Source organism: Colossoma macropomum, unplaced genomic scaffold (assembly GCF_904425465.1).
Source record: "Colossoma macropomum unplaced genomic scaffold, Colossoma_macropomum, whole genome shotgun sequence".
Taxonomy (NCBI): domain Eukaryota; kingdom Metazoa; phylum Chordata; class Actinopteri; order Characiformes; family Serrasalmidae; genus Colossoma; species Colossoma macropomum.
This window is the reverse complement of record NW_023494798.1, coordinates 33,226,364-33,248,420: the sequence shown is the minus strand read 5'-3', so window position 1 is coordinate 33,248,420 and position 22,057 is coordinate 33,226,364. Positions and strand designations below refer to the sequence as shown.

General features: G+C 37.5%; 1 protein-coding gene across 1 annotated transcript in view; it reads right to left on the bottom strand.

Moving 5' to 3' along the window:
* LOC118818380 (cholinesterase-like) overlaps positions 1–17,578 on the bottom strand; it is a 34,922-nt gene extending 17,344 nt beyond the window's left edge. Inside the window, exon 1 of the mRNA XM_036585631.1 lies at positions 17,456–17,578. The gene's annotated coding sequence lies outside the window, so the exon portion shown is untranslated. The remainder of the gene's footprint in view (positions 1–17,455) is intronic.
* Between the last annotated feature and the right edge of the window lie 4,479 nt (positions 17,579–22,057).

Genomic DNA, 22,057 nt, shown 5'->3' with positions numbered 1-22,057 from the left:
AACTCGAGTTTAAAAGCTCTTAAAATATATCAGCAGTGTTAAAATGTTTTATGCTGGTCTGTGTTCAGGAAATGAATGTATTCTTTTACATTAAAATGTTTAAGTATATATAAACTGTAACATTGCTCAAATGCTCCATCTTAACCCATTCATTTGGACTTGCTCAGGAGCGCCCTCTAGCGTTTGAGAAACCCGGAAGACATTACAGAGTGGAAATTCTCCTCTCTATAAGTTCTCTAGTAGTCTTTCTACGCTTTCTTCGTTGGACTAAACCGACCAAAATGTAAAATGCAGGCTCTTCATCGTCCTCTGGTGGAGTTTCAGGGTTCACAGTTCTTAAATATGAGAACATATAGCGCTAGAGAGAAGCTAAATTGCTTATCCAAAGTTCTAATTTACTATCATTTAGACTGGCCTGGATTATTTTGACTAAAACAATTTACGTTTTACATGAATACCTAGATTAGGATGCTCACAGCACCTGAAAAAAGACACCGCAACTAGTTAGAAGCTTATTTGCATATTGCCTTCTGCAATATTAGCTTTGCAAAAGCCATTATCATGATTAAGCTTCCCAACTTAGACACCATGCAGCCCTAACATACATTCACTCTGAAATATGCTCACACACAGACTCATAGACTCAAAGCACACTTGACTGGGAATCCCTGTCTGAAAGAAATCACAGACACTCAGGATGAGTCATATGGCGAGAGCTGAGACTCAGGAGAGTCGCTTTTCAAGCATCTCAATGCCCTTCCTAGCGCTGCTCTCCCTCCCTACAGGCCAGTCTCCTCTGAGAATCAGACAGACCTTCCCATCTCAAAGGCTTTTAATACTGCTCAACTCCACATCATCACTATGCAGTTCCATTTCATCTCTACGCTGCCCATCAAACATTTGAGGGCACTTAGCATTTCAAAATGTTTCATACAAATCAGTACATTTCCTTTAATTTACTGTATTAAAGACTAGTCGGATTTAATTAGAGGAAAACAATGTCATATATAAATATTTGGGCCGATATTAGTGACAATGCCAGCTTTGGAATTAAGCCAGAGGCTATGCATTTGTAACCCTTGTTGTGATGTCAGTAGCATTCATCAGCATTCAAACCACCTCTGGGCCAAAACAGTTTCAATATGTACTTTTAAACAGACAATCTGACCAATTTGTAAAAAATGACCATTGTCTGTTCCATATTTTGTAAACATGTTACCTCCAGCAGTGCTGCAGAGTGAGAAGTTTCAGTTTAAACAGTTGGAAAACTCCCCTCTGATGATGTATCTTGAAGGTGTGGTCTCACTTTCTTTGGATAGTCCACTCTAGTCCCCTATAGATTATCTACAGATGTTCAAATTGCTAACAAACTATCTGTTGAAACTGATTCTAAACAGTGGTGGGGTTAGGGTTAGGATTCGGACCAGGGTTAGGGCTGGGACCAGGGTGACGGTTGGATTTAGGTTCTGGGTTGAGGTTAATGTCAGGGTTAGGATTAGAGCCAGATTTAGAGTTAAAGACAATCATGGCCAACTTAGTAGATACTTAGTTGAGTGTAACTTGAAAGAAAATTAAGTAACTACAAAGCATCTACAGTGGACTCTCCAAACACAGTGTTACCAAAGGTGTTTTTATTTCTTTGCACTTAACACTTCGCGGAATAAAATGTAAATATGTAAATGAAGGATTGAAGATTAATTTCTGAATATAAATGAATACCACAGTCATGTTTGGAGCCTCACTCAGGAGCCACAAAATGCTAATGTTCTTGAAAATCCTGTGTACTCGATTTTTTTTTGCACCAAATTTGCATGCTTGCTTTCTTAATCAATATCAGTTGTGTGTGGCTGAGCCAACTCCAAAGATCCACCCACACATATTCATCATCTACTAAGGGGAGAGAAGGTATTCTTACTTATAGAAACCAGCCTTCTATCTATCCTCCAGAGTCCACTGCTGCGGTCATGACGTCTTTAGTCTAAAACGTCATGCATGCATCTCTCTGGACTCGGCATTAAAGAGTCGTGATCAGTGCCTTATAAACTGGACTTCTGATCAGAATCCCTGCGCTCTGAATATGATATCAGTTCCTATAATTATTCATCAACGACATGCAGTCCAGCTCCAAAAACTAGCACAAACTTTCGGACTGAGTCACCCAACTAAGAAAAGGCTTTGCTGAGGGAAGGTGGATGCACTCTTTTGCTTTTTGGCCTACTTTTATTTTTCACTTACTTTCAGCCTTTTTTTTTGTTCAGAAATGAGGGACAGTGCGGCCTCAGGCCTTGAAAACGTGTTCAATGAAGAACAGCCTGAAAAGTAAAATATTTTATTATACAGTTTCCTATTTTGAAGGATTTTTACAGAATTCATGACGAAAAATAAAGAAACTACATGAACTGCACAGTCCACCTTTAAACTGGCCATTATCTATGATTATTTAGAGTGATGAATGTTAAGTCTGTAGAACAGACTCAGTTTATATAACAATACCTACATCTAGAGTCAGTTATTCATTCAGCCTAATGAGAAACTGTAGAACAGACTCAGTTTATATCACAATACCTACATCTAGAGTCGGTTATTCATTCAGCCTAATGAGAAACTGTAGAACAGACTCAGTTTATATCACAATACCTACATTTAGAGTCAGTTATTCATTCAGCCTAATGAGAAACTGTAGAACAGACTCGGTTTATATCACAATACCTACATTTAGAGCCAGTTATTCATTCAACCTAATGAGAAACTGTAGAACAGACTCAGTTTATATCACAATACCTACATTTAGAGTCAGTTATTCATTCAGCTTAATGAGAAACTGTAGAACAGACTCAGTTTATATCACAATACCTACATTTAGAAACTGGACTCACTGGACGCTATAAGGCCAGACTGTCTTTGGATGGTGGTAAGACTGAGAAACAGGGAGGAGATGGAGTGGTGGAGGGGAACGAAGACTTTGTCATGGGAAATGGAAGGTAGAGATGGGAACTTACAGGGCATTAGATTGGAAGAAGGGGATGTTTCAGGCCTGGTCTTCCCCCCAGATTTTGACACTGATAACAAAGAAAGCGATGATTTTGGAGTAAAAAATAATGACTAATGAATACACAAAAAAATGTAGAAAACCATACCGTAAACATTCAATTATGAACTAATCTCTGAAAACCACTATATACAGATCATTCTATTAAACTGCTAAGTAAGAGCTGAAAACATACTTTGGACTTTTAACTGACTTAAACTTAAGACTAAAATCCTTTTGCTTTGAGTGATCCTATTCCCTAATTATGTTTATTTTATTAAAACAAATGATTGAACTTTCCATTTAGTCACTACAATAACAATCATAACACTACTGAAACTTTACCAAATGTTTCAGTAGTGACTGTTTCGGTGGTGACAATTTTAGCTCATTTAGAGCAGAACTCAAAAACTCAGCCAGTACATGACCAGCAAACACAGCTTAGAACAGCTGTTCACACAGAAAATGATCAAATTTTTCATTAAAACACAAAAAAGTTACTTCACTGCAGAAAATCTGTGTTTCAGTAGTTTCACAATGATTTTCTGTGTTCTGTTACCAGCTGTGTTTGCTGGTCATGTACTGGCTCTGTTTTTGAATTATGTTCCAAACCACGCCCCTGCATTTTAGAGCAGGAAGTGAGATGATTCCTTGTCCCTCATGGCCACATGGTGAGCAGTTAGATCCCATTGTTTTGAAGTAAATGTGTCCCAAATTTGGAACATAATTCAAAAACAGAGCCAGTAGAGTTTTAGTCTAGTGACATAGCGACAGTTTAGTTTTTTTCCATCACAAATGAAACTCCTTATAAATCTGATTATCTTAAATAAAAATTGAAAACATTCCGTATTTTTTCCCCTAAGTGTAAATTTAGGAGTTACAGTTTGGGACAGACCCGATATAAAGTACCCTATAAACGATGGTTCTGGGTATATTTAGCTTATTAGTATCTCCGTTAACGTTTTGAGTTTAAATAGGTCATAAAAACCCTTGTAAATGTCTGAGCTCTGGGTGTTTAATTGCTGTTTTAAGCAGTTTGTTACAGTGGGACTGCAGTCTGAACTAATTCAGTAGACCGGACCGTATTCAGGTCTGTTGTAAGTGAGGTTATTTTCGGGCTGTATACTGTGTCTCTGGCAGTCTGAGCTGGGGCATTACCTGCATTTGTTGGCAGGCTGGCCGCAGCAGTGCCACGCTGTGATTGCATACTCAGTAATGGCTCAGCTGTAACCGCTGGCACAGACGCAGCGTGTGTGTGTGTGTGTGTGTGTGTCCTGGTGCCGGACAGGACGCTTCGCAAGGTCACAGTTGTATAATCTGGGTTCATCTCTCTCTCTCTCTCTCTCTGTTTCTGTCGCTCTCCCTGGGCATGCATTAACCTTGGAAGGGGATGTTTGTTGTCCTCGGAAAAAAAAGAGGACAGATAGTTTTGTTAGAAGCAGCTCATTTGTTCTGATAGCGCTGGAGTCACCATGCTGATGAGCATGGACACTCTCTGACAAAGCCCCCCCCCCATCTCTCACTCTCTCTCTCTCTCTCTTTCTCTCTCCAAGTATGTGTCAGTCTGACATCACACACTGGCGCATTATTTCATCTGTGCTGTTGGGCTCAGAGATCAGCACTGCGAGGCTCTGGGCCGGGTCTTTGAAGACACTTGAATCATCCCTGCGCTCTCTCTATGAATACAGATGGCATTATTTTAGTCCGGTAAACAGGTGCCGGCTCTGAATCCATAACAGCTCAGTTTTATATTAAATTAAAAAGCAATTTTTCAAAATGTCTGCATAATTTAGAGGATGAAATGTAAACAAAGTGATTTAGAGTGGTTTGGTGTGAAATGGTTCAGATGTCTTTACAGTGGTGGTGATAGGAACCAGGGGTCGCCATGACTACAACACAGATATAGACATTTTATTTACTATCCAGAACCACCAGTGAACCTACACGAGTCTTCTGAGTTTCATATGGAATGTTGATGATGGGAAAATTTGTAGTATTTGAATTAAAAATACATTTTCTTTGGGGACTATTTTGCCTTACAGTGCTCTGCATGTACCCTTCCACCAAGAACATATAAAAAAAATATATGTTTTACGCCAAAACCTTAAAACAATGTCCCAGACATCAGGCAGTGCATTCAGAACCATTTCCTGTAATAACCTTTAAGACTCTGATGTCTGGTTCCTATCACCACTACTGTACAGAAATCTGAGTCAGTAAGTTTCTCCATAATGAACAATTTCATGCCAAACCACTCTGAATGACTTTGTCTACATCTCAACCACTGAATTATGCAGAAATTTAGAAAAGCTGATGGAATTTCCCTTTAACAGTATCACGTAATTTTAAGGAACACATACTGGGGCCTGGCTTTGACAGGTTCTGTATTCAGTAAAGACCAAATTAGACACTTCTAAATGGTTCATTCACTGTGTATTAAGCTTTATTAATTATGACCTGTATTATTACATAAACAAACACCTTTACATTTACACTAATACAGAAACATAAGTGGACAAGCAGTTGTATGCAAAAGTCTGGACGTCCCCAGTCAAATTACATGTTTGGTTTGAAAATGACATGTTCTACAGAGAATTAAATATGACATTTCTGCAGAACTTACTGCATAATTTCAATTTATAACAAAACAACATTAATTTTGTACTTTTACTAAATTAACAAAAAGCAATATCAGGGGCACCCAAACGTTTGCACAAAACTGTGATTGGAAATATGTGAAAATGTGCCAGGCTGATATTGTAAATAAGACTTCTGTTCATGCCCGGTAAAATAAATATTAAAATTAAATAAAAAAATAGTAGTAATGACTAATGATTGCATTTGTTGTAATTGCACACAATGAACACCTTGTTTAGCAAATTACTGAGCACAAATTAATATCTCAAATCACATTTCATTAAGGTAGAATTTATTAGGGTTCTATGTAGTGTCAAGTGACTTTTGAAGTTGATTGTATATTTATTTTGATATGGTTCAAATTCTACAGCAGAGTTTTAATCATCGCTAATTAGAGGCTAAAATGCACAAATTTTGAACATGGCACTAATATGTCAGTATAGTCAGTATACAACTACTTGTCATTCTGACAGACTGTAACACACTACAGGAAGTGTAGGGGGCGATATGGCTTCTACTGTTTCATTTAAAAAGCCCCTATAATGTTCATGTGATCCACACAGTCACTCTGACAGACTGTAATACACTACAGGAAGTGTAGGGGGCGATACGGCTTCTACTGTTTCATTTAAAAAGCCTCTATAATGTTCATATGATCCACACAGTCACTCTGGCAGACTGTAATACACTACAGGAAGTGTAGGGGGCGATACGGCTTCTACTGTTTCATTTAAAAAGCCTCTATAATGTTCATATGATCCACACAGTCACTCTGACAGACTGTAATACACTACAGGAAGTGTAGGGGGCGATATGGCTTCTACTGTTTCATTTAAAAAGCCTCTATAATGTTCATATGATCCACACAGTCACTCTGACAGACTGTAATACACTACAGGAAGTGTAGGGGGCGATATGGCTTCTACTGTTTCATTTAAAAAGCCTCTATAATGTTCACATGGTCCACACAGTCATTCTGACAGACTGTAATACACTACAGGAAGCATAGGGGGCGATATGGCTTCTACTCTTTCATTTAAAAAGCCTCTATAATGTTCACATGATCCACACAGTCATTCTGACAGACTGTAATACTCTACAGAAAGTGTAGGGGGCGATATGGCTTCTATTCCTTCAATGTACCATTAAAGATGAAATGAATGGAACTTTGAATGATGCCAACAGCAAACAACTCCAGAGGAACTGGAGAAGGTGTAACAGTTAGGTTAGTCAGTTAATCAAGTAATATTTGTTAGATTAATCAACAAAAAATAATTATTAGTTGCAGCCCGACTCCCCAGAGCACAACTAGTCAGCTATAAGACAACCATGCTGTAGATCAAGCTTTTAACCAGAACTTATTAGCAAACCTTCTCTGAAAGCTGGTGACCTTGAACACAGGTGCTTAATCTCTTTCATTATTTATAGAATGAATGTTCCATATCCCAGAAAGAACAGACTCAAACTCATCCTTTAATATCCATCATCGTTTAGAAATTTATTAGAATTCATTACGACTGTTAAACGCTCAGCTAGGTGGCTAACACCGCTTGCTACAGTAGCTTATATGAGAGGTTGTAAAAGCTTGGCAGAATTTCTGCTGACAGACGAGAGCTGGAAGCCATCATAACCTACCAGACACCATTATATTCAATTACAATGTAACAATTTCCAGTAAGCAGACGTCCTCGTGCAAATGAAGGCATGCTTGAAAAAAGATGAAATTATGTATCTGCAAGGAGACGAAACAGTGCGCATGTAAGCAGGGGACGTGTTGCTCATTGCACACGGTCACTGCATCAAATCACATCCACACTCAAAACCAGTGCTATGGAGAATATTAGCATTTTAACAGAGCACAGGGACTTCAGTCAAGTGCATATTGAGCTCACTGACCAATCAGCTTGACCCTTAATGACTATTCTGTGTGCAATCGGATCGCAGGTTTGAAAAAAATCTCAAGCAAATTTCAAGTGCTCCCATGGAGAGTGCTGTGGTTACATAATGCACTCTGTTAATTGAAATAATCTAATTAAATTTAATTAAAATAACAGTAAAAAATAATTGGATACTAATTGACATTACTGTAATGATTGTGCAGCTGTAATAGATGATATTAAAGTCGCATATAATGTGGAATTTCTCTTGATAAGCGTGTGAATCAAATACAGTCTCTGAGCTTTGATTTTTCATCTCACTGAACTCAAAGGTGCTTTGCAAACAAAAGAAATCAAACTGGTCTTTCCTTGGTACATCTACAAACTCGTATTTAGAGGTGGGTATTGTTTAAAATGTTGCCGATTTGTGTGAGATGTGGACACTTAAATACAAAAAACAGTTAAAACAGACGTCAACAAAAAACAAACAAAAGACAGTATTCATACATTAGATATTTATAAGGATAATGTTATGATTAATTTCAACCCAAGATATTTAATGAGATAGAAATAAGCCAAATATATACAAAATCATCAATAATAAGGTACTTTCTTTTGGGTGGTGTCTGCCCCAAAGCCTAACCCCTACATCTACACTTGGGAAAATAATATGTGCATTTTAAGTGAAGTTAAAAGATTTAGATTTTTAGATTTTAAGTTTAATAAAAAAAATAAATAAAAAAAAAACCACAACATCTGAAACATATTTTCTGCAATTAAGTAAACTTTTTTTTGTAAAATTAAAATTTATTGGAAAATATAATGATTTTATATGTGTACAGTTGTTCAAAGCTGTGTTTGCTAGTTATGTTCTGCTAAAATTGTCACTACCGAAACAGTCACTACTGAAACATTTGGTAAAGTTCCAGTACCATAATGATTGTTTTGGTCGCAGCATTTGTTTTAATAAGATGAACATATTTGAGGTATAGGGCCACTTAAAACAAGTTAGTTAATCGTCCCAAATAAATTGTGTGTGTGTATATATATATATATATATATATATATATATATATACACACACACACACACACGCACACACCTGCTTAAGTAAATCTATTTTTGTAGGCTAACTGTGCGTTATTATTCTAGGATTTCCCTATTTTAATTAGAACTAATTTTAACTACTAAAGTAAATCTGAAACTTTTTTTGTGCAAATCAGTAAAAACTAAACTTAACAGCACACAGACAAACCTATGTCAGTACAGCTTTTCTAACACTAGCACCATGGCTAGTGTTAAAGTGGTGCTAAATGTTGTTTCTCATCTTAATTTCTACAGCGCAGTTGGCTTTTTATTCGGCAGCTTTTTGTTCTAATTTCCAATTCCCCCTTAAATCATATCATAATATATAAATAAAATAAATATGATAATCTTTTTTGACAAGCAAACACACCAAATGTGGACACTTTGTAGCATCATAAGCTGATGATTACATAATATGTACAATGTAGTGAAGTTAGCTGCCTGTTTAGCTGCTTGGCTAAGAGCTGATTCACATTTACTGCAGTCACAAGAGCTCAGTTACAGACTCTAAGTTTATAATGACACACAATATGGACAAAAGCATTGGGACACCTACAGGAGCTTTTATGACTCCCATTCTAAATCCATAGGCATTAATATGGAGTTGGTCCCCCTTTGCAGCTATCAACTCTTCTCCAAGATTTTGGAGAGTGTCTGTGGGAATTGCTTTAGTGCACTTTTTATCAGTATCAGAATCAAAGCTCTACTATATTGACAACCTTACTGGAAGCAAAGAAAATATCAGATGCTGTAAAAGTGATGTAGAAATGACAGTAGCCCTCCAATGCTGAGTGCAACTCTCTATTCATTATCTGTACCGTGTGCAGAAACTCCAGAACGACTCTGCTTACTGTGTGATCTATGTAGTTTGCTGTAATAGCAAAACAGCATGGCTTCATAGGGGAAATCATGACGGTATATTCTGGGACATTAAAATGAGGTCAGTACAATGCCGGCATGTTCCATAAACCACAACAGTGAAAGACTGGAAGGTGTGTGAGACAGTGAGAGATACTCCACAGGCCTAATGACTTAGAACAAGCATTAAAATCATTTCTACTACGACCTAGAACAGTGTCCTGGTGTTTCATACACATCAGTGTGAAATACCGGATAAAAGAACTAATACACTCTTAGCAAAAAGATTATATAGTACTAAGAAAAGAGAGAGAGAGAGAGAGAGAGAGAGAGAGAGAGAGAGAGAGAGAGAGAGAGAGACAGTCTGCACTGCAAAAGTCTGATCCTGTTTATACTCTTTTACACCATTAATGGCTTCTGTGTGAGTTTATGTAGCAAAAACAGTCATAATTCACTTTTACACCATTTTCCAACCTCACTGTAGCCCTCAGGACTGTGTCTTTAAGACTGATATATGCTAATGAGCTCGGTTCTGATTGGATGCCCTGTACTGTGCCTCATTCGAAAAGGAACACTCCTCTTTATAACCTCATTGTGAATGGGCGGAGCTCAACTGCTGTAGGCTGAATAAGTAGATATACAATCATGTGAAGAAGTAAGTACACCCCATGAAAAGATTTTTAAAATATATTTGGAGATACTGATATAAAGTCTTCATTACATTGTGAAAAATGAAGGTGATACAATCATATATATATATAAAAAAATCAGGGCAAGAAGTTCAAGACTCAAGTTATAGTTGCTAATATTCAAGTTGCTCATAAATATCTAAACAAAGACAAGAACTTCTGGAAGAATGTGCTATGGGCAGACGAGTCAAAGACAGAGTTGTTTGACCACAGTACCAGTTGCCATGTTTGGCAAAAATCAAAGACAGCGTTTGATCTGAAGAACCTCATATCAACCGTATAGTATGGTGGTGCTTTGCTGACTTTAAGCCTGGCCAACTTGGAATCATAGAACTGACTACGAATTCTGTTTTATGCTAGATATTTAATCAGTCATCACTTCACCTGCTTTCCCCCCTTTTCTTAATATTTTATACTAACGTTAACCCCTTATTCTCTGTTCACATTGCTGTTGTGTTATTGTTTTATTGCTAAACATAACTATTGCTATCTGGTGTGGATCAGAGGGGGTTAGCTGGCTTAGATGGCTTCCCCTATCTGAGTCTTGGTTCCTCTCAAGGTTTCTTCCTTTTGCTCTTAGGCAGCTTTCCTTGCCACTGTCGCCATTGGCGACACTCATGGGGGTTGGGACCTGGATTCTTCTTTAAAGACAACACCTGTTGTAAAAAGCACTATATAAATCAATTTTGACTTGACTTTGACTAGATACTGCTTGAGACAAATGTGAGACCATCTGTAAAAAAGCTGAAGCTGAAGAAGTTCCCACAGGATAATGATCCCAAACATACAAGTAAATCCAGCAAGGAATGGCTCAAAAGGAAGAAATGGAGGGTTGTGGAATGGTCTAGTCTAAGCCCAGACCAGAATCCTACTGAAGTAAGGGGATTTGAAACATACATGCAAGAAACAGCTCAAATATTGCACAGCTGAAAGAGTTCTGCAAGGAAGAATGGGCAAAAATCTCTCCCAGGTGTCAGAAACTGGTAGACATTTAAAGGACATAAAGTTGTTTCTGCCAAAGGGGGTCATACCAGTTACTGAAGCCAGTGGCGTTCCTACTTTTTTAACAGACAAAAATGACATCCCAGTCAATGTTTAATTAAATGACTGCAAAGTCAAATTTAAATTGTTTTTTTTTGTTCTATTACATAACATTTATCTATACATGCTGTTTAACTGAGGATCAAATACTGATATATCCACATAGGTCAAAAAAAGAGAAACGTTTCACGGGGTGTACGTTCTTCTTCATGTGACTGTATGTAAAGGTGTTTATATATGGACAGTGTACACTGGGTATGTTTTGAAACTTCAGCAATATTTACATTCTACACTGCATTCAGCTCATTTATTTAGAAAAAAATAAAAAGTGGAACTACATTTTCTATGATTTGAGCACTTTACCCTCAGCGACTAAAAGATCAGCTTTGGCCTCTTTTATGCAATATATATATATATATATATATATATATATATATATATATAAGCTGCTGTTTTTGACCCAAATGCCCCCCAAAACACTAAATGCTCAGTTTTGACCATTCCTGATGACTCTAGGTGATGTGATCTCCACACAGAGATAAACACATGCATTGCTTTTGTTGAAGCTGATGGGTCCCGAACACCTGAACATGTCACCCACTTACGATTAGTGCAGCTGTGCGTGCTGAGGCCAGGCTGAGTGGGCAGAGGAGTAATTACAGCAACAATAACGAAGCCTTCAGCCACAGCCCATGTTCTGACCTAATCTCTGGGTTTGGACACAGAGCGTTCTCCGAGCTGAAGGGTTTACAGCCAGCAGGCATTAATAAGAAGTGTGGATAACCACAGCTTAACAGAAGCTTAGCTTTCTGATAGGCCTGCGGACATCACAACACAAGGTCTATGGGGGTTTGTGTGGTCTCTTGCATGTCATTACATGTTTATCTCTGCATATACTAGTGATGGACATTTGAACCATTTATACTATTTGAATATCCAGATTTTTACACAAGTAGTACTCATATTTGAGTGTGAATACTAATGTTATATTATCATAAATAAAATAAGACTGACGGTTTAACATTTTGCCAGCCTACCCTGCACCTGTTTCATAATGCAGAATTTCTTGCTTAGTCTTGCTTATATATATTTTTATATATATTTTTCCATATCATGGAAAAACAAAACACCTTTGCTTTTTTTGCAAAGGCGTCGGATCAGGGTTTTTTCGCACTATGTCGTACGTCTTTATGTATTATTGTCACATGCACAAACTCAAAAAGAAGGTCCGGCTCGATGTTTAGATCTCAACAGTAAAATCGACAGATAAATCACTCACATCCTCAGAAGATGTGATCGTGCAGCTTTAACAAAAGAGTTTAAAACACTAAACATTGATTTACATACATACACACACACACACACACACACACACACATACACATACACATACACATACATACATACATACATATACACATATATATATATATATATACATATTTGACACTTAAACAATGTCTATACTATGCTGTCCATACACTGTTAGAAATAAAGGTTCTGTTCAGGTACATTTTTCGTTCATCAAGGTACAAACAATGTAAATGTTCCCTCAAAGTTACAACAGTGGTTTTAAGTTCCAGTTGTGCACCTTAAATAAGTTTTTCCAGGTGAAAAGTTCGTATTTGTACCTTTTCCTAACCGAATGTTTTAAAACAGAACAGTAAAATAAAGTCCTGGAGACGAGACGGGGTGTGTGGAGTCAGTACAGCTTAGAACATATCATTTCAGTGGATTATGGTTCAGTTATGTTCCCTGACTAAAGGTACTGAGATGGACCCTTGAGGGTCCCACCCCAGTGACAAGAAGGGGAACTGCCCCAGTGACAGTTTAGTACCTTTTTTTCTGAGAATGTAAATGGAAATGAAGCTGCAAAAACAGCCTGTTGGGAATTCATTGAGTTTATGATGTTACAAAAACCAGCTCACAGAAATATACAAACGTATTCAGTCTATGTCAGTTTAGCCCCTCGTGCTAAAGTTAATCAAATAAATCCATTTTATTTACTTAAATAAAACATTTGTTCCCTGTAACTCTGTTATCAGATGAACTAGGACTGAGTTCTGTGACTCTGTGTTGAGCTGCTAGTGAGTAATGAGGGGTGTAAGGGGAGGGGTGAGACCTCCCTGCTGTAAAAACTATGCACACCTCTCCACGAAGACGGCCGTGCTGAGATAAAACTGCAGCTTTCTTCGTGTCAACCAATCCTACACAACTGAGACAAAAAACACAGCATTTAAACACAATAACAACCTACAAAAATGAAAATCCAGTTCGCTTCTGGTTTGGTAAATCAGCTACATTTCCAAAGAAATATGTTCCATCAACGTTATTGAAGCACACAACAGTACACAGTTCCTCTGAGGGAGCTCCACCAACACTGTCAGGGGCAAACTATGCATGCCTAATTTAAAAACATAATTAAATACACAAATATTAAGATAAGGTTAAATATCCATATATTTGAATAACCACACCTATCCCTAGCATTTCATCATTTCAAAGATATGACAAAAACTCATATCTCCAATTTTGTCGCATTGATATAATTTTATAAATCTGCTCTGCTCTGTGAGTGAAAAGAGACTGCGGAGGAAAAGAGTCCGGTCATGTAAACCTTCACGCGTAGGAGTTTGAAGGTGCTAAATAATAGATGATCCGCAGTTGAACTCCCGGAGTCAGCTGAACGTGCTCAGAGGCATGTGGATGAACTCTGAATGCACTGTATCTTTCAAAGCTAAGTGAAGTAGTACAGTGGCAGCTACTAAAACTTCACAGCTGGGGTCATGTTCCCCGGCTAGAGCAACGAAGAGTGCTAATAGACTACAAGTCACATTTTAGCATAAGCAAGTCTTCATGTGTCTTAGGTTGTCTGAGAAGACATTGAGAGAACAGCAGCACATGTTAGAAGTGTAACACCCAAATTTTGACTAGGCCTGTCACGAACGTTGAATTTTAACTGACAATTAACTGCCACAAAAGTAATTATGATTAACAATTTAGTTGTCTTCTTTTGTTCATTTTGTTCATATAATAGTAACTACTAAAGTGCAAGACTAAAGTGGCTAAACTGGCCGATTAGCTACACTATATTGTCAGTCACACTCATTGCTAACAGGTGTATAAAGCTTGCAGTCTCCATAGACAAACACTGGCAGTAGAATGGGTCGTACTGAAGAACTCAGTTCCACATTAATCCATATTAATGCCTGGTTGTGTAATGGGATGTCCAACAAGCTCAAATAGGTAAGATTGTGAGGTGTCCATATACTTTTGGCCATGCAGCCTATCTTGCTTCTTGGCCATCAATATTTCCAAACTTTTGACCGACAATGTGACAACTGTGAAAAATAATTGCAGTCAGCTAAGATAATTGCAAATCGGGTGATTATGTAATAATTTTGACCAACCTAATTTTGACAAAAACAAAACAAAAAAAATGTAAATAGGCCTACAGTAAAGCATCAAAATCTAAAACTTTACACGTAAATTTGACATGCAAAGTATAACTAATAAATAATGGAATTCATTGCCGTGGCTGACTGACTGACCGTTCTTTGTTGTGAAGGATGCTGGATTTTGTGGCATTACTGTAGCCTAAACATGCTAATAAAATTTTATGTTAACTGTTTTATTTGTTGTCAGCATTTTCTTCAGTTTTCAGTTTCAGTGTTTATCTCAGTGTTTCCTGAATTCTGGTTTCCACCAAGAATTTTCATTTTGGTGCATCGCTAATCTATTTTACACAATATCTCCTCTTATCTTAAATGCTAGTCGTGCACTGCTGCTCAGTTGGTAAAAGGGAATTCCACTGAATTTTTACATTTTCTGTGTAATTAAGTTGTTTAAAGAGTGGTTTGAACACTCTGAGAAACTTACAGAATCAGCAGCGTTCACAGTGGTGGTGATAGGAACCAGACGTCTGAATAGCCTAATACATCTAAAAGCTCCCTCACAGAAAGTTATTACATGAAATTGCTATGAACACTCAGCCTGATGTCTGAGACATTGATGAGAGTTTTGTGAGTGTTTTGGCCTAAGACATTTTTTTTTAAAAAACAAACTAATACCTTATAGGTACATGCAGAGCATTGTGAGGCGAAAAGTCCCTAAAACTCTTATTTCTTTCTGTTTTTCTGCTATGTTACCTTTTTCAGTGTTACAGTGTAGGTTTACTGGTGGTTTTGGAAAATAATAATGGCTTTATTTGTGTTGTAGACATTGCAAAACCATGGTTCATATCACCACCACTGTAAAGAAACCTGAGTCAGTATGTTTAACCATTTCTTATCTAATCACTCTGACTTTGCCTACATCTCAACAAATGGTTTATGCAGCAAGTTGTAAAAATGGGTGGAATCTCCATATAAGCAATGTCTAACAGACTTGCTTATGTAGTTTCTGATACACTTTTGTCAAAAATATGACATTTTATCTAAAAGCATGGACAAACACACATCACATAGCAAACAGTGGTAGCAGTCTGGATTTTGACTGTACTTTTTACCATTTCCATAGAGATTCTGTCTATGAAAGAAATGTTTGTTGTTTTAGACATGCAGTGTAGTGCATAGCTTGCACCATGCTAATTGGTGGGCTTCCATTACTTATTAGCTACGGTGGCCTCATGGCTGTAACTACCTATGAGGACTGGACCTCGGTGGTTTCAGAAGGATTTTTAAATTTTTTCTAAATTTTACATGATATGTATATAAAACGCTGTTGTTGGAAGAAAACATTGTATCTCCATTTTGACATTTTTCAGTTTTTGACATAATTTGAAAATACCGGTTGGCCTTTACATTGTACGTAAATTTCATGATGAATGGATCTAAAGAAACAGCCCAAAATGACTTGGAAAATAGTCTGGTTCCATTGACTTACATTAAAAGTAAGGTATGTTTTTTCCTTCTCCTGTAAAGTTGTCATTTTGGAGATGTCTCCCGACAACAGCGAGACGAGACACACACACACACACACTATATGTGTGTGTGTGTATATATATGTGTGTGTGTGTGTGTGTGTGTGTATATATATATATATCATAGAAACAGCACTATTATGATAATACAGTAGTCCACTCAGGGGCGCAGCCACTAGTGTCACAGACCACCTACAAAGTATGTACAGACAGTGTTTTTATAATGTATGTTTCATGTGTGCTTTTTCAGTAGTGAGTCAGGACAGAGATGCAAAATAAACAATCAAAGATAGAGATAGAGAGAGAGAGAGAGAGAGAGAGAGAGAGAGAGAGAGAGAGAGAGAGAGAGAGAGAGAAATGAATTCAATTCAATTTGAAACTATCACTTGATTTAGTTTTAGTTCGATTTTTAGATTTAGTTGTTTCAACACATCCTTTCAGCTGAAAATACAAATAAATAGTTAAATGATAAAGTAAATAAAGTTAAACAGGGCAGCTGGAGTCAAATCAGATTATGGAAGAGTAAGAGCAGTTTATGGAAGACCGAAGGGATGGGAAGGAACAAATGAAAGGAAAGGGTAGGTCACGTTTCTGCAAAGTGGACCTCACTCAAACCTTTATCCTAGTTACGGCCCTGAGTGGCCTCAAAGCAAAACCAAAGAACTTCAAACACCAAACACGGCCACATTTGGGATGAAGAAGGGAACAGCATACATTAGATTAGATTATTATGGAATCAGATTATTTATGGAGCTACTTTAATGTCAAACACATAGGACAAGTTATGAGAGGTCAACTATGAAGCTCCTAACCTTGTGGGTCATGCTGAAAAGCAATTGGAGGATAAAAGTGACATGAAGGAGGACAACATTGCCTAGATAAGACTGCCCTGTGCACTGTCCATATAAGGCATTTGATATGGCCTGACAATCCCTAATCTGAAGGGCGGAACTGATTGAGGAACTCATGAAGCTGCACAGATCCCCTGGACAGAGATCACGCCTGGGATGAGTGCACAGTACTAGACTGCATTAAAAGGCCCTATAAATAAGATCAGCACGCTTATTTATGGCTACTTTGGGTCAGCTTCACAGCAGTGCTCATAACCTACATCCACGCCACTCAGTTTATATCAACAGAAACCCACAGATTTCCATGTAAACAGCCCGTAACATTCACAAGCTTCTCCAAACGCTTCATTCCTCACGCGCTATAAAAGGACAATGCGAGTGCAGCATGCGATGGCTCGCTTGCGCGTCCAGAAATGGCAGATTATGGACAAAGATACACATGAAACTCTCGCGCACAGGGCACTTACCCCCTTTTAAACCTCGCCGCCTTCTCTTTTTATCTCGCTCCGTCCTTTTTCAGCCTGTAGGCGACGTATTATGGTGTCCACGGTTATATTCACGATGTTTCTACAGCGTTATTATTTGTTTTCCCACCCGTATTCCGGCACAGCCCTCCTCGTGTGCTGAGATTGGCTACTAGAATCTCCCTCCTGCACTGCGATTGGCTAGTAAGGAGCTCTCCTATTGGCGGACTGGGTGTGGGGTATGACATATTAGCCAATCGTAGCGCATGTGGGCGGGGTTTCCAGGAATAATGGGTGGGGAATAAAGTGACGCTTTTCTATAGGCAGCACTTTTCTCCAAATTTGGCCAAATTTGGGACACTTATAAACTTTAGGTGCTGTAAACATCCTGCTGGCATTATGACAGGAAATGAGTTTAGACTAAATAATCTTTTTTTTCTTTTTTTTTCTGCTGAATACTGTGGTCCCTCAATCTTCTTACAAGTAAATAAGGTTTCTGGGATGTTTAGATACTCCAATTATCCCAAACTGCCCCTTCCTAAAAGCATGCAGAGCAGATAGCCCTGGATGAGGAAACCAGAGCTTATGGAGAGCTGGTCTTTAGGGTACATTTGCAGTCCATAAAGATAATTTAAATAAATAAATAAAAGTAATTTTTATTTCTGTAGCACTTTTCATGCCGGTCGCAGCTCAGAGTGATTTACAGACAGATGATAAAGCTTAACAGTAATACAAGAAATTATAAGCATTCATTTAGAATCATATAAGAAAATGACACAGATCAAATTAAAAGATAAAAACCATGAGACGTAGAGTTTTAATTAAATGCTGAGTTAAAGAGATACGTTTTTAGATGTTTATTAAAGTGAGCTCTGAGCTCGGCTGTCTAATAAAAGCTGAACTGAGCTCCACAGTTTAGAAGCAGAATAACTGAACAAGTCTCTCCATGTTTTCTGTGTTTTACAGAAGGTGTTTGTAGAAGGTCAGTAGGTCAGATCTTAGATTATGCACTGGAACATAAACAGACAGACACTCTGTGATGTAAGCAGAGCTTTAAGATCATTTAGAGCCTTAAAAACTAGTAGCAGAACTTTAAAATCTATCCTGAACGATACAGACAGCCAGTGCAGCTCTTTTAAAACGGGACTGATCTGATCAGTTGTAAGGGATGTATTGTTTTCTTAGGAAGCCCAGTAAGATGATCATTACAGTGATCAACTCTGCGTCGGTCTGAGAGAGAAAAGGCCGAACTTAAGTGATATTTCTCAAAGCTACTTTAGTGACTGTGTTTACATGCATGATTAAACAGAGCTCAGAGTCTAAGATCACACCCAGGCTTCCTACTTTTGGTATATGAAATGTGGCTGTGCTCCAGTTTTGTCCCTGAAGAATGTTTCCATTCAGCGCTCAGTGTACAGCAAAGCTCTGTGCCTTCCCTCTGTTTCCTGTGGCTTTTATTCCCCGTCCCCCACATGCTGCGTTGATTTTCTGCTCATCGCATCTGTTTATTCCCTGAATGGCACTTTAAAGTTTGCACAGAGCCGATGCGAGGGATGATTGGTACAGCCAATACATGTGCCAATTTCATGGTGGTGCATTTCTTTAATTTAGTTGATAAGAACGATTACGCTGCACTACTGTCGACTGGGGAGAGCACTCGCACCGGAGCGGAAATGGAAATGAACTTTTCTCCACTCACTCGTGTGCTGCTCATGGTGTCGTGAAGCTGTGTTCATATCATGGAAAACAAATTTTGCTTTTTTTTTTTAAATGACATACTCTGAAGCTCTGTGTAAACATTGTTAAAGGGCTCACATCCTACATGTTTCTTGAATTTTATGGTTTTTGTTTATGCACCAAACTTTTTTACATGAGACTCATACATGTAAATGAGGTCTGCTTTCATTGGTCCTGTATTGTGTTTGATACAGAAAGTAGTCTAAAACATTCCCAGCGTGAATGTGTGGGGCCAAACAGCTGTAGGCTTAGATGGACCTTTCTTTTTTTTGCATTAATTTCTAATTAAATGCAAAGTTTTTCATTACAAATTCTATCATCAGCATAACAATTTCAGTGGACTGCAGAATCTTGAATATTTGCATGAATTTCAGAATTTCTTAGTATTTGGTGGCATCTCCCTTTTGCTTTTAAGGCAGTGTGCACTCAAGCAAGCATGGACCCCAACTCAGAACCAATCTGACCTGTTTGTACGAAGGCCTTAGCATGACCACAAATTTGCTTCAGTTTGAATAGTGACCTAGAAATAATGTAAAATCTCGAATATTTCACTCTACTTTAAGGGTAACATTGACAACATCTTACATAAACACTTCATAATATGTTCATGAATGTTTAAATCAACACTCATAAAGTATACTATGTCATTTTACTGAAAGACATTTTTCAAAATAAAAGTCTCACTTTATCCCTTTGGTCATTAAGTGCTTTGACACTGAGGCATGTTTCATATATACTATTAATTATTTTTAATTATTCATTTTTTCTTAAGCATTTGTTTCTTTACTTGTCGCTTCACCTTATGTACAGTGAATTACTCATAAATATGCTGTGAACTGAATCTTAGTGTGGTGGTGGGACTCACTGCATGAAGGACTTTGACAAAGCGATAAAACTCATCCATTCCCTGTAGATGCTGGATAGTCATATGAATGTAAGTAGACTAGTTTGCATTGCAATTTAAAGATCCACATAACATGCATTTCAGTCTGGTTAGCTTTTGAAGTAAAGATAAAACAGAACTGATTAATCTTTGGGAAAACAGCGCAACATTTAACCCCAAAGAATGTCAATTAAATGAGATAAGCATTGCACAATTACACTTGTGCCTTCTCCAAAACTATAAGCGAGAAAAAACATCTCTAACAGTGCTAGCAAGAGAGTTAAACTTAGGATGAGCAATTTTTTTTTCCTCAGCATTGTACAGACTGTTGAATTTACCCTATGGCACAATAAAATTTTATTAAAGAAGACAAAGGAAAAAGGAGAAAGAATAGTAAAGTGCAAAATACAAATGCTTAAGAAGAAAAAATAATTAAAAAGAAGTTAAAAGTATAGGCAAAATGTGCCGAAATGTCAAAGCACTTAATGGCCAAAGGGGTAAAACAAGGCCATTTTTATTGTGGCTGTCCAGAAATTAGGTGTTTTACAAAATGAAAAAATTAGGACTTTTATTTTGAAAAATGTATCTCAGTAAAATGACACAGTAGTCCATATTAAATTAGTGTAAAATATGTATACTTTATGAATGTGGATTTAAACATTCATGAACATGTTATGAAGTTTTTATGTAAGATGTTATGCAGACACCCTTCAAGGAAAGTGTTACCAATATTCCTTCTTTTTTTTTGTCATAACTTTGTTTTAAATATTCTTAAAGATTTTAAAACCAAAAAATCCAGAGTCTCAGACTTTTTGGGTTCCAATGTATGTAAATTTGTTGGTATGAGTGACGTCACAAAAAAAGCAGGCTGTTTACATACTACATAACATACATACATACTCTTTTAGTTCAAAAAGCAAATAAAATTCAGTTCTTCATAAAATGGACCTGTAATAAAATAGATTAATTTAATGTTCAAAGGTCTATATCCAACATATTTCTTGTATTTATCTATTTTTCTCCAGGTTTGTGTGAGTTTATATATCAAAATGTATTAAAACTAGTAATAATTGAATTTTATGTGCCCATTTTCCATCCTCCTTTTATCTCTAAGAATTAAACAGGCTCGTTTTGTTACTGTCTTGATGGGGCTAAACTGCTGTAGGCTCGGGTGGATATATGTAAACATGTTGGTTTTTGTGACATCACAAAAAAACTGATTTCAATCCAGGCTGCCTTTGTAGCTTAGTTTCCATATATGGACTGTGTGGACTGGAGAGTGAATGGCACGTTTTGAAACTTTAAGTTTTCCCACTTCTCTGAGGAATTCACTCTGAACTTAACAACTTGTTATGTATAACTAAGCACAGGCGGCCAATCAGAACAGAGCTCATTTACATACATCAGCCATATCCTGTGTCATCCATTCTTTCCAGGAGACTCACTTTCAGTTCCTCAAAGAATCTGCAGACACACCTCCAAAGTTCAGTCTTAGAAGCTGGTTGATCATTTTCTGAAGTAATCAAACACATTCAGTGGTGTTGAGGTCTGGACTCTGGGGTGGTCAGTCCATCGTTCAGCTTCTTTGTTTGATGTGTCCGTCTCCTTTTCTCAGTGAGGTTCTTCTTGACAGCTACACATCCTTTCAGACCCACAGCGCTGAGTCGTCTTCTCACAGTGGAAGGATGGACAGAAACACCTGTGGATGTTTTCAGATCTGAAGCAGCTTGATTTTCTCCTCTCTCTCAGAGATGAAAGCTTTGAGTGCTGTTTATCTGATGGGGGCAGTGTTGGTGTCGACCAGGTCTTCCAGGTGGTTGTTAGGAGACACATTTTCACTGCAGCTTTAATCACTTTTAAACTGTTTTTTCACTTGACTTTCTCATTCTGAAACCAAGTGGATGGTTTTATATCTAATCTGCTCATCAACATCTTCTGAAAAATGAATAACTTGTTCTTAATGTCTGTTTGGAATGGAAATTAGA